Here is an 11864-nt window from a genome sequence, read left to right as displayed (position 1 = left end):
TTCCTCGTAAAATCTTGTGTGCATTGCTAAGTTCCTTTTATGTTCTGTTTATAATTTGCAAAAGTAGTCACTAGGAACTCAACTACAATTCACCCCCCTCTTGTAATGTTAGTTTCAACTAACAATTGGTATCAGAGCAAGGTTCTCACGTTTAAGCAGATAATTTTGCTGAGTAATTTCCTGAGGAGAAATGAACTACAAGGAGAAACTTGAAGAAGGGTATTCCACCCAACGTCCACCTATGTTCAATGGTAAGTTTTACACCTACTGGAAGAACAGAATGGAGATCTTAATTAAGGCTGAAAATTACCAGGTTTGGCATGTTATTGAAGTTGGTGATTTTGAGGTAACTGCAACCAATGACAAAAATGAGGTAGTTCCTAAACTTATTTTTGATTATGACAAAGAGGACTATCAAAAGCTCGAATTGAATGCTTTAGCAATAAAGTAGTAACATTGTGGTCTTGGACCTCATGAACATAATCGCATCATGGGGTGTAAGACTGCGAAACAGATTTGGGATCTACTTGAGGTACTCATGAACGTACAAATGAGGTAAAATGTTCTAAAATCGATTTATTAATGTCTAGATATGAAAGGTTTGAAATGCAGTCAAAAGAAACAATAGAAGAAATGTTTACTAGATTTAATGACATAATTAATGAGCTGAGCTCCCTTGGCAGGCATATTCCTATTGATGAACAGGCTAGAAAGATCTTGAGAAGCCTCCCATAAGATGAATGGTGGAGATCCAAAGTTACTGCCATGCAGGATGCAAAGGACTTCACTAAGTTCAATATGGAACAACTAGCAGGATCATTGATGACTCATGAACTGCACCTGAGTTCCAATACTGAAAGTTCCAAAAACAGAAGTCTTGCGCTAAAGGCTCAAGACTCAGAGGACTCAGAAGTTGATGAAGAAGAGATGGCCATGCTAGTCAAACGATTTAAGAAGATGATGAATAACAGAAAGTTTGACAATAACAAGAAGTACACAAGTTCCAGAGACACAACCTATTTTAAGTGTAGAGCAAATTACACTACAAGAAAAAGGGAAATTAACAACTGATTTTTGCGACTACCATAATAATCAATCGCAAAAATTATTTTTGCGACTGAAAAAGACGAGTAGTCGCAATGTTTGCAACTAATTTTGTAATAGTTGCTACGTAGTCGCTAATTACCGACTGATTTTTGCGACTACCATAATAATAAATCGCAAAAATTATTTTTGCGTTTGAAAAAGATGAATAGTCGCAAATTTTGCAGCCGATTTTGCAGCAATTGTTACGCGGTCGCTAATCAGCGACACTCTTATAAGTTTTGCGACTAAATTATAGTTGATGGGTTAACAATTTTAATTTTTTTTTTTAAAAAAATTGCGATTGGTATTGCAACTATTCGATAGTCGCTACCATTGTTGTTAAAATTTATTAAAAGAGAAATAAAAAAAAAATTATTAAAGGAGAAATTAAAAAGGATTTTTTTGACTTTAACCACAAAATTAATCACAAAATTTATTTTTTACTACCAAAACTTTGATTTTATCACCAAAAAAAAAATTAAAAATTGTTTTTTACCACATGTCGCCAAAAACCTAATCGAAATTTATATATTATTCGATTTTTGTGCCAAATACATGGTCTTTAGGGGTTTTGATACTTTTGATCCAATTTGAGGTCATAATTGAAAAAAATGATCATAATTGTTTCCTTTTGCGAGTCTAAAAATACATCGATTTGCGTGAAATACTCTAAACGACTCATTTTCAATCATTTTTTGTCAATCTGACCTCAATTTGAATCTACAAGGCGAAAATGCTCCCTTAAACTTATGAAAAACATGTTTTGCGCACGAAAATCGAAGAATTTTTTTAAACCGTTAGATGTAACGGTTTTCTTTACGGTAGGTTGAAAAAAACAATTTAGTTTTTTTTATTGTAATATAAAACTTTTAAAATTTTTGGTGGTAAAAAATAATTTTGTGTGTTTTTTTTGGGTAATAGTGAACAAAATTCATAAAAAAACCCTTAGTATTACATGTTGTTCCCTCAAACCAAGAACTAAATCACTCTTTTTTACTTGAGTCATTCATAATACGTAATTACATACTCTTTTTCCTCTTGCAAAAAAAAAAAAAAAACAAAAAAAACAGAAGGCCAAGTTCAGAACTTCAGAGTAATCAATCAACCCGTTGTCTTCGTCTTTATCTGTCGTCGTTGCGCCACCACATCTCCTCCCAGGTTAGTCATGTATTCTTCCCCTTCCTACTGTCCATTCCATCTTTCTCTTACTACAATTGGCCAATTGTGAATTTTAGTTTATCATTGAGTTTTTTGCCCAATTTTTTAATATCTGGTTTCCATTGCGATTTGCGAATTGATTTTAATCTAATTAAATTGATTTAATTTCGAGTTGATTTATTTGCGAATTCATTGAATTGATTTTAACTCTGGTTTCCATTGAGAATTGATTTTAATCTGGCTGCCAATTGCAAATTTTAGGATTATCATAGTCAATTAATGAAAAACCTATCAAAATTGATTGATTATGCAAAAAGCCCTAATTATTTTCAATGTAAAGATCCCAAGTTATATTATTCCAACTTTTTTTTTCCTCTAAATGTGGTTGATTGGTTAGAGTATGTGAGATATGATCTACAGCCACTTATTCAACAATGCTCAATCAAAATCATGAGCTCTTTGAGGTATTCATTTTATGTATCATTCTGCCTTAATATTCTTTAATCTATAAAGTTTTGATTTTTGTTTTTGTGGCTGTTTACATCTATAACTGATCAACCGTTCTTAATAGCATTAGTGAATGTTTCTTCGTTAGCCAATACCCAACTTTATTTTGTCTTACTCTCCTTCATAGTTCATACTTCATGCATCACTTGCTAGTGGATTATTTTATTAAATATTCATTGTACTTACAATGGAAACTAAGTCATGTCTACTGTCCTTATCTTTGCCAGCTCTCGTATGGTTGTGCTAGTTCAGTTGCTGCTGAAATCTAATTCTGCAAGCTCCTTGATAGATGATTATGCTCCGTGACTAGAGACACGTGAACAAGAAGGCCAGATTGCGGATAATAGCAGTGATATCTGGGTGTACTTATACTCTAGGTGCTAGAGTATTGTTAGTGAGTTGCTTATACTATTGAATTTGTTATTGGCTTTCTATTGATATCATCTCTTTTTTTTACAGCTTCTTATTGACAATATCAGCAGGCCGCACCAAATGTGACTCATTTGCTACTTAAATTTGATCTAGATACCCTGATTGAGCTTACATCCTTACAACCAAGATTTAATTATAGGTACGGTGACTTTAGGTTTATGTGAATTCATTGTATTGATTGTTTTGTTCTTATAAGTTTTCTCATCTCTGTACTGATTTGTGATACAGAGTTGCTTAATTATGGTTATTCTTGATATTTTGGATAAACTTTTGAAGTCGGGCGTAAATGCATTGCTTCATGAGTGTTTGGGTACTAAAATGGTCATACCTATTTTAGTCTTGGGTAATTCGACCCATATAAGCCCAAAGGGCATAAAAAGGTCTAAAAGGTCCCAAATAAGTAAAATGCATCAATATGGTCTTCAACGAGCCACATATGTACTTCTAAGGGTTCACTAACACCCACCATGTACTCCTATATATACCCCTCAAGGGGACAAAGGTAAAGAAGGTCACTCTTATCATCTAAGATGACCATACTCCTTAACTCTCTCTCCTTAACTCCTCTCAATATATGCATTGTTTGGCTACTAACTTTGGCGTTGGAGGCTCCACCCCGGGGTCCACCCCCGAGGCTCGGGGTTCATTTTGCAGGTCGATTCAAGGCCCAAATTCGAGGTTCTCAGGCACCCCTTCGAGGCCCGGATTAGCTCATTTTTTGCCGAAACAATGAGTATGAATTTCAGGTTAGTCTTTTATTTAGATAGCTACAAATTACCAATACTAGTCGTGAGAGGTTTCAAGTGTTGGTGATTGTTCTTATCTGTAATCTAATTAAGGGTCTTTAATTTTACTTTTTATGCTGGCGCATAAGTCCTTTGGTACATGTTTTATGATTTGAACATTTGAGACCATATTTACTAATACATATCTTAATGCAGGGAGAATATATGGAAAAACTTGAGGAACATAAGAACAAAGAAATTGAGATAAGCTCCAAAAAAGTCTACTTAGAGGTTGTATGTGGGCAAAAGAAAGGAAAAGTTTACGGTTTAGGGAGCGCTTCATAAATGTACTTCAAGAACGATTTGTGGATAACTACTGATCTTTAATATTTGGAGGCATATTTGTATATCGTCATTAGTTCTTATTTGAAGTAGCTTCCTTTATATGGGTGGTGATTTTGAAACAATTAGTCATGTGGTTTAGAATATTTTTTTTTTATTATATTGATACAAATTGATGATATTTTAATAAAATTGACATTTTGGTTATTTTAATTTACGCTTGGGAACCCTTTTCTTTTCTTTCGGTGACTGATATTGGTCATCACTAAATTATGGTCTCCAAATATTTATAGTCAATTACAAAAATTTAGCGACTGCAGATTTGTTTTAGAGACTGAATGGTTAGTTGCAAAATAATTGGTCTTAGTAGTCTCTAATCCGCCGCAAATTATTAGTCTTGCGGTCGCTAATCCGTCACAAAATATTGGTCGCCGTAGTCTTAAATTATTGGTCTTCATAGTTGCTAATCCGTTGCAAATATTTTACGACGGACAGTGATTTAGTTGCTAAAATTTTAAAGTTAGTCGCTAAATTGTAGTCACAAAGTCGTTGCAAATCCGTAGCTAAATTTGCGACTATCCAAAAATAAGTCGCAAAAATGAATTTGTGACGAGGTCTTCAGCGACTATTCATTTTTGCGACGAATTTGGCCGTCGCTAATTCGCCTTTTTCTTGTAGTGAAAAGATCACTTCATCAAAGATTGTCCACTTAAGGAAGGAAAGAACAAAGCTAAGGAGAAATCTAAGGAACCTAGAGTGTATAAGCCCTACTACACTAAGGATAATGTGAAGAAGGCATAGCTAGCTTCCTGGGGAGATACAGACTCAGAAGAGGATGAAGACCAACCTCCTGAAGAAACAACTCATTTATGCCTAATGGCCAAAACTGATGAAACAACCAAGTTAAAGGAACTTGAAGCTGAGGTATGGTTTCCTCAAAAAGACTTATAACATTTTTCTAAAGAGAATCTAATATGTGCTGTTTTAGATATTCAAGAGGATTTCAAAGAATTGCATAGAGCTAAACAGCAAAGTGATAAAGCTTTGACTACTTACAAAGAAAATAGTGAGTGGGTTGACAACATGAAATTTGACATTCAATATAGATTCTTTAGTCTTGTTGATGACAACATTGTTTTAAAAGACACTATAGAAAGGTTGAAACTGTAGGGAATTATAGGTACAACGCAGCGGAAATACATGAATCATATTCATACAGTACCTAATCCCAAGATCTAATGCATAACACATAAAGAACATAAAATCGTACCTTTAAAGCGTGATTCCACGTGCATTCGAGCAAGAACAATGGGAGATAAAGAACCTCAAGTGTGATTCCTCTAGTTAGTCCACGGGCACAGATTAAGACCTCCACTAATGCTAGTTAGTTGCAATTGAACCCTTCAATTGACCTTCTATGGAGAAGTGCAAGCAACGAACCATCATGAACCACCACGAACCACCACATGCGCCACCAAGGGTGGCCGGCCATGAGTCCAAAGGGGAAGGAGAGGGAGCCGTGAATTAGAGAGGGAATGAGGGTTTTGGGATTGGTTGCCTTGATGTCAAAATTCACTATGTGTGAATTATGACTGCTTGCTTGCAACCCTACGCATGGATCTTATTTATAGATCTAATCTCTAAATAAGAGCCCATGTGAAAAGCCCAAAACCTAATTCCAATCTAACTATGCTAGCCTTTATCCATTTCATGATCATTTAACTGCTCATGAGGCCCATTAATGGGCCTCTAACTTGCTTAACCCAATACCCTTATGTGTGACCTCATAGGATCCATTCTAGCGGGATTTGGACCATTTGACTAGCCCAAAGATCATCTCTCATAGTCTAGCAACAAATGATGACGCCCCAAGAGAATGAACTTATTATCTCTATAATAGTGATCCTTGATATATCTAGTAATTGCACTTATCGAAGACACAACTCCTTCAATCTCCCACTTGTCTGAGACAAGTGTGCAATATTCAAATTCCTTAAGTCAACTTGTGTCGATTTGATAATATGATTGCATCTCATGTCGTGATCATATTAGTCTACAAATCTTTTCTTGAAAACTGAGTGAGATTCACAGAACAAATGATTACTATGTAATGCATTTGAGCACGGCCATGCATTTTTCTGAATTCTCCCTCTTCAAGGGGCCAAGACACATTCCTATTTAATAGGTAGACTCAATCCAATCTTGTGGCAACCAAAGCTCCCCCTCAACTTCTGAAATAACCGGGAAACACCCTTTATAATCTCCAGTTACGGGCAGACGTTTGAGTGTACCACAGCCATAACATCCATTGAATGAAATCAATGTTCCACTCATGTCAAAGGAATCCACTAATATATCCGGAAGTTCTATACTTGAACTTCAAAGTAGGTCTATAGTTCGATCATGCATCATTCATGCATATCCGTGTGATTGACCGAGCTTCACTACGCTCCTATAGCCCATGAAACTGCGCTATCCAATCAATCTTAACATGCTAGTCCATTAATTGAAATCATTTATGTCCACTTTAATGATTTCAAACTAGGAACTTAAATAATATATGAATTTAGTTCACCTGTGGGGTTTCATTCACCAGGTCATCAACCTGATAAGCCCATCAATTCATAATTATTTTGGACATTTTATTTAATCTTGAAACCACGATTAAATAAGATTGAAACTTTGTTTCAATTGATAAACATAATTCTGCAAATGAATGTATTACATATGTAACTTTTTTTTCTCCAAAAACAAATACAACTTCTAATTACATTATTTGCCTCAATCCAGTTTCATTAGCATGTTTCCCATGCTTTGGAAATGGAAGGGGTTTACTAATTAGAGTTCACGAGACATTCTCATAAACATGAATTTTTCAATTTTTAAATCTTATAATCATTTTCATCTCCATACACTAAGAATTTTCCTTCGTCCTTTCACAAGGAACTTTGAATTTTCTAATTTGTATTCCAACATAGCATTGGATTTCAATTGAAATCTATCATCACTTGTTCTTAAAAACATGTGAATCAAATAGACGAGTATAGTCCATGACATGCATGATGCATCCTTTGCAAACTGCATAAGGATCATCACTCAAGACCTTAATTTCATCAACCTTTCTCAAAGTATTGAATCATAAGCAATGTGCCATGTTACATGGGATTGAAACTCCTTTCAATATAACGTTGAACGTTATAAGAATCTTATGAATATAAGTTTCTTAACCAAGCTCAAACGTCCATTAAAACCTATCTCTATAGATTTTGAATCCCAAATGTACTCTTCATTCTCTTCAAGGTTTTTCATACAAAATGCACTACCCACCACTTGACTCTTCAAGCAATGAATGATTTGCTCTTTATACTAGACCAAGAAGACTTCATAGCTCCCACTAAAAATCTTGTACACACAAGACCTTTTCTTCATTTTACGAGAACATTAAACGATTTGATTTACTCACAAAATTAAGAACACTAACTCCATGATGCTATGCATCCCTAGGATTATTGGATCTTCAAACTTTTGATTGTATCATATACAAATCTTCTTTCATGAACAATTTCAAGAAAGTGTTTTGAAATCCATCTACCAAATCTTATAAGGTAGAAATCACTGAAACATCTTTAATAGATCTTTGCAACGTGACTAATGTAAAGGTTTCATCGTAATCATAGTCATACTATGAATTAGTTGAATCCTTTAACAAGTCTTTGCTTACTTAGAAAACATTTTTCTTTCTTGTCTGTTTTGCTTATAATGGGTCTCACCCAATTAGGCAAATTATTCAAGTGTCATACACTTGCTTACAGACTTAGAATCTATTTCAGATTTCCTGGTTTTAAAACCACTTGGAGTCATAACTTGTCAAATCATATTTATTACATGCATAATCATCATGTTCCAAAATGAATATTTTAGAACTCTTAATCAATATGAAATCATATTTCTTTGACTAAGTTTTACATATGCTAGTCATTGTTGTGGGTTTGATGCAACAATTGAAACTCATACAACAACTTTGTTTAGTTTTCAATGAGAAACGACAATAGAGGATGCGCACTTTGAATGTACTACGTACCTTCGACACATGGTTATTATTCCCATTACACTTTATGAGACCACGCGTTGTCACTTGTAACATGAGGTGAATCATGCTCATATTGTTGCTTTGATTCGATTACTTCTCAAATTTCTTCAAGATTTTCGAAATCACTTTTCTTGAACTCTTTCAAGGCTCTCGAACTTTTCGAGATTCTTATACTCCCACTTGCCTTTTTGAGGAGGCACTTTTAGCATAGGGTGATCCAACCATGGTTTGAGCCATGTTTATTTGTTGCTTTTTCTTGAACTCTTTCGAGATTTATACTACTCCCACTTGACCTTTTGGAACAATTTCCATAAGGGTACCTACTTGAGCAACAAACATTTTGTGCTAAGTATGATTTGTGTAGTAGTACCCCGTGCTCTGTATAGGAAATGATCGTGCATCAAACGATTTAATACAACTTTTATTCCTTGTTTCGTAGAAAGACTTTATAAGAACTCTTCTTATCCATATCACATATGAAACCTTTGCTACAATTTGATTTGACCTATGTTTCTTTGTTTAGTTTTGTAGCTTATCTTAAAAGTATATCCCTTGAACAATGGTTGGAAGATAGGTAATTTTCATCCATTATCAAAATATATCTCATATAGATTGATAGCTCCCTTCATAAACACTTCACAAGGTTTTCTTTCGAAGTTTGTCGTAAAACGATTTCACAACTCTTGGATGTTCATCAAGGTCTTGGCTTAAATTTTCATTATCACGATCATATCGCAATATTTTGAATGTGTTGCCAAGAAAATGTCTTGACTCAAATTTTCACAATACAATCATATTGTAATGCAATTATTATCTTGTCAAGTTGATACTGAACTTCATACTGAACATTTTGAACTTTTCAAAATTTTCACTCTTATGCTTCAACTAAGCACAAGTAGTGATCATATCACAAATGAAGTTTTATTGTGCGTCTCTAGTCTTTGAACCTTTGGTTTTCTTACATCAATATGTATTTGACCTTGAGTTCACATCATCATTTCTCTAAATGGTGATTTTGTCAAAATTTCAAATTAGAATGATAATTACATATATCAATGGATTCATAATCTAATGATATTGAAAGTCCATCCCTTTGGATCTTTCGAATGCAATGTTCATTTTTGTTCGAATTATTTGACATTTTAGAGACAATTCATTTATAGAAATGGTTCAATTATTTCTATCATATAGAACTTTGAACCTATTTAGCAACTCAAAGCACAATATGACTCAATGAAGCATAGAATAACATATATTCCACGTTTGAATCTTCGATGCGTAGTCATTACTAACATTGAATGGTGTTTTGATAATGGCAAGAATGAATAACATTTATTTAATTCTAGCCAATAACAAGGTAAGGTGAAATATAGGTTCTACTTGTAAAGTTACAACTTTTGCTTCCAAACTCGTAGATTCTACTTGTAAAGTAGCAACATTTGCTTCTAAACTTGTAGATTTATTTCTCCTTTAGCCATACTTCTTCATTTAGTTCAACCTCATTCTCAATGAGAGAGAACTAAACAAGACATCATATGTCCAAGAAGTAGCAATGTGCTAAATCAATTTCTATAATATACTTCTTAAATTGGAACATTTCCATTCTTTTACCTTCCAACTATATGAGGTAGTTTCTAATCAATTGGAATTGGTCCATTTAATTTGAAACATTTGTTGTTCATAACAACTATTAGCATGTAATTAGTTCTAGGTTTGAGAAGTAGCAACTTGTTTGCATTTCTTGGTCCATAACTTCTTAATGCAATCCTCATATATTCCTAAACCTTTCCCATTTGAGCAACTTAGAACACTTCTCTTAGGTTCAAAATGATGCTTTGCTTAACTACTTTAAGCACTTTTCATGATTTTGTTAAGTCTATTCAATCATTATTTATAATAGAGTTTAATCAACTATTTAACTCTTATATAAAGTGGATGAAGAATAGCGTCATTTGATCAACTTTTGATCATAGAGATTTCCAATCACTTTCTTATATTGAATCATATTGAAGATAAGAGATTTTATTGGACTTATGTACTTGTCTTTTAGAGGGTTTGTACCTCCCATCTCATTATATCCCTTGAAACATTTTTCAAAATGAAGATGTGTTGGCATTTTACTCAAACATTTTGAATAAAACCAACCTTAGACATGTGACATGGATTTCTAAAACTTGCCTTTTAGAACCATCTTAGCAAAATTGGTTTATGGATTATCTTTTAACCTTTTGAGAACGTTTCTCAACTTTATTTTCAATCGAGGAGATTTTATATAATAATAAAATTAGAACGACATGTTACTTGTAAGTAAACGCAAAATTCAATTATGTTTAATAAAAAATTTAAAGTGCCATAAGCGAATTAAATTGGCAACTTTAAAGCATTTATTCAATTTTAATTGATCCCTATTGAATAAAATGATTCCAAGATCCTTTATTTGTGCAATAATTGACCGGACTGAGGCCCTACCATCAAGTATTGCATTTTCAAGGTGAGTAAACTCTTTACTGATTACAGCTCTTTGTAACTCTTGGTTGAATAATTAACCATCACATGTTTAATTATTACCCTTAGCTTCAAGGTTCTAAACTCTTTAGGTAACCTTGTTGAGTATAACTAACCAATTAAAAGTGTAAAACGTGATTTACCTCCACTCCCCTAAGATATAGTATGACACCCAGCTGAGGCATGACCTGTCATAAATATCGAAGGTTTCATCGGGTTTTTAATTGGAAAAGCAACCTCAATATTACTGGGACCTAGATTTATTATGTTGTGATTAAATAGTGAACTCTAGCGCATCATCACAAAACATAAATAAATTCTAACATGCATAATAAACTGAATGCATAGACAAGACATAGCATGGCCCCTAATCCTAAGAAGCTAATAAAGCAAAAAAACTCCCACTTGAACCTTCATGGATCTCATCCACCTTGCTCCTTTGGGCCTTCACTTCATGGGCTTATTGGATTAGCTGCAACCTGTAATTTACTCTATTCTATCTACTACTTAAATAAAATGAAATAAAATTACAAAAATACTTTATCGGTACGTAGACCGTACTAAGATTACAAAAATACATCACGATGCACAGATCTTATTTAGCAATCTACCGGGCCATACTAGTCATTATATAGCAGTAAATAATATCATATATTATAAAATTGCCACATAATAAATCACTCATCATGCTTTCCTAAACTACAACATCGAATGTTCACAATTAAGGAAACATGACACCAAAATATCTCATATTTTAATTAATGCAATTAGATAATATCATATATTATTCATGACCATCAATAAAATATCATATATTCTAAATTAGTCATGAGATAGAATCAAATCTTATTTTAATCTTAAAAGATAAATCATATTTATCCTCAAAGATTATCCTAACAAAATTAGGAAATTCTATCCAAATTACTAGCCAATCACAAAATTTTAAATCAATTATATCCAATATTAATTATGGGATAATCACATTATTCAAATCAATCTTTACCTTTTTGGAATATGCT

The 11864-nt window shown here is 33.4% G+C and overlaps 1 long non-coding RNA gene across 1 annotated transcript; it reads left to right on the top strand.

Annotated features, from left to right (window-relative positions):
- The first annotated feature begins 3793 nt into the window (after positions 1-3793).
- LOC145627163 (uncharacterized) lies at positions 3794-4433 on the top strand. The gene is made up of 2 exons (XR_014111337.1): positions 3794-3929; positions 4125-4433. It is a non-coding gene; the product is annotated as an uncharacterized LOC145627163 (long non-coding RNA).
- Positions 4434-11864: the final 7431 nt, after the last annotated feature.

This window comes from Chenopodium album, chromosome 4 (assembly GCF_948465745.1).
Source record: "Chenopodium album chromosome 4, dcCheAlbu1.1, whole genome shotgun sequence".
In the NCBI taxonomy this organism is placed as follows: domain Eukaryota; kingdom Viridiplantae; phylum Streptophyta; class Magnoliopsida; order Caryophyllales; family Amaranthaceae; genus Chenopodium; species Chenopodium album.
This window is presented reverse-complemented; position numbering and strand designations above follow the sequence as displayed.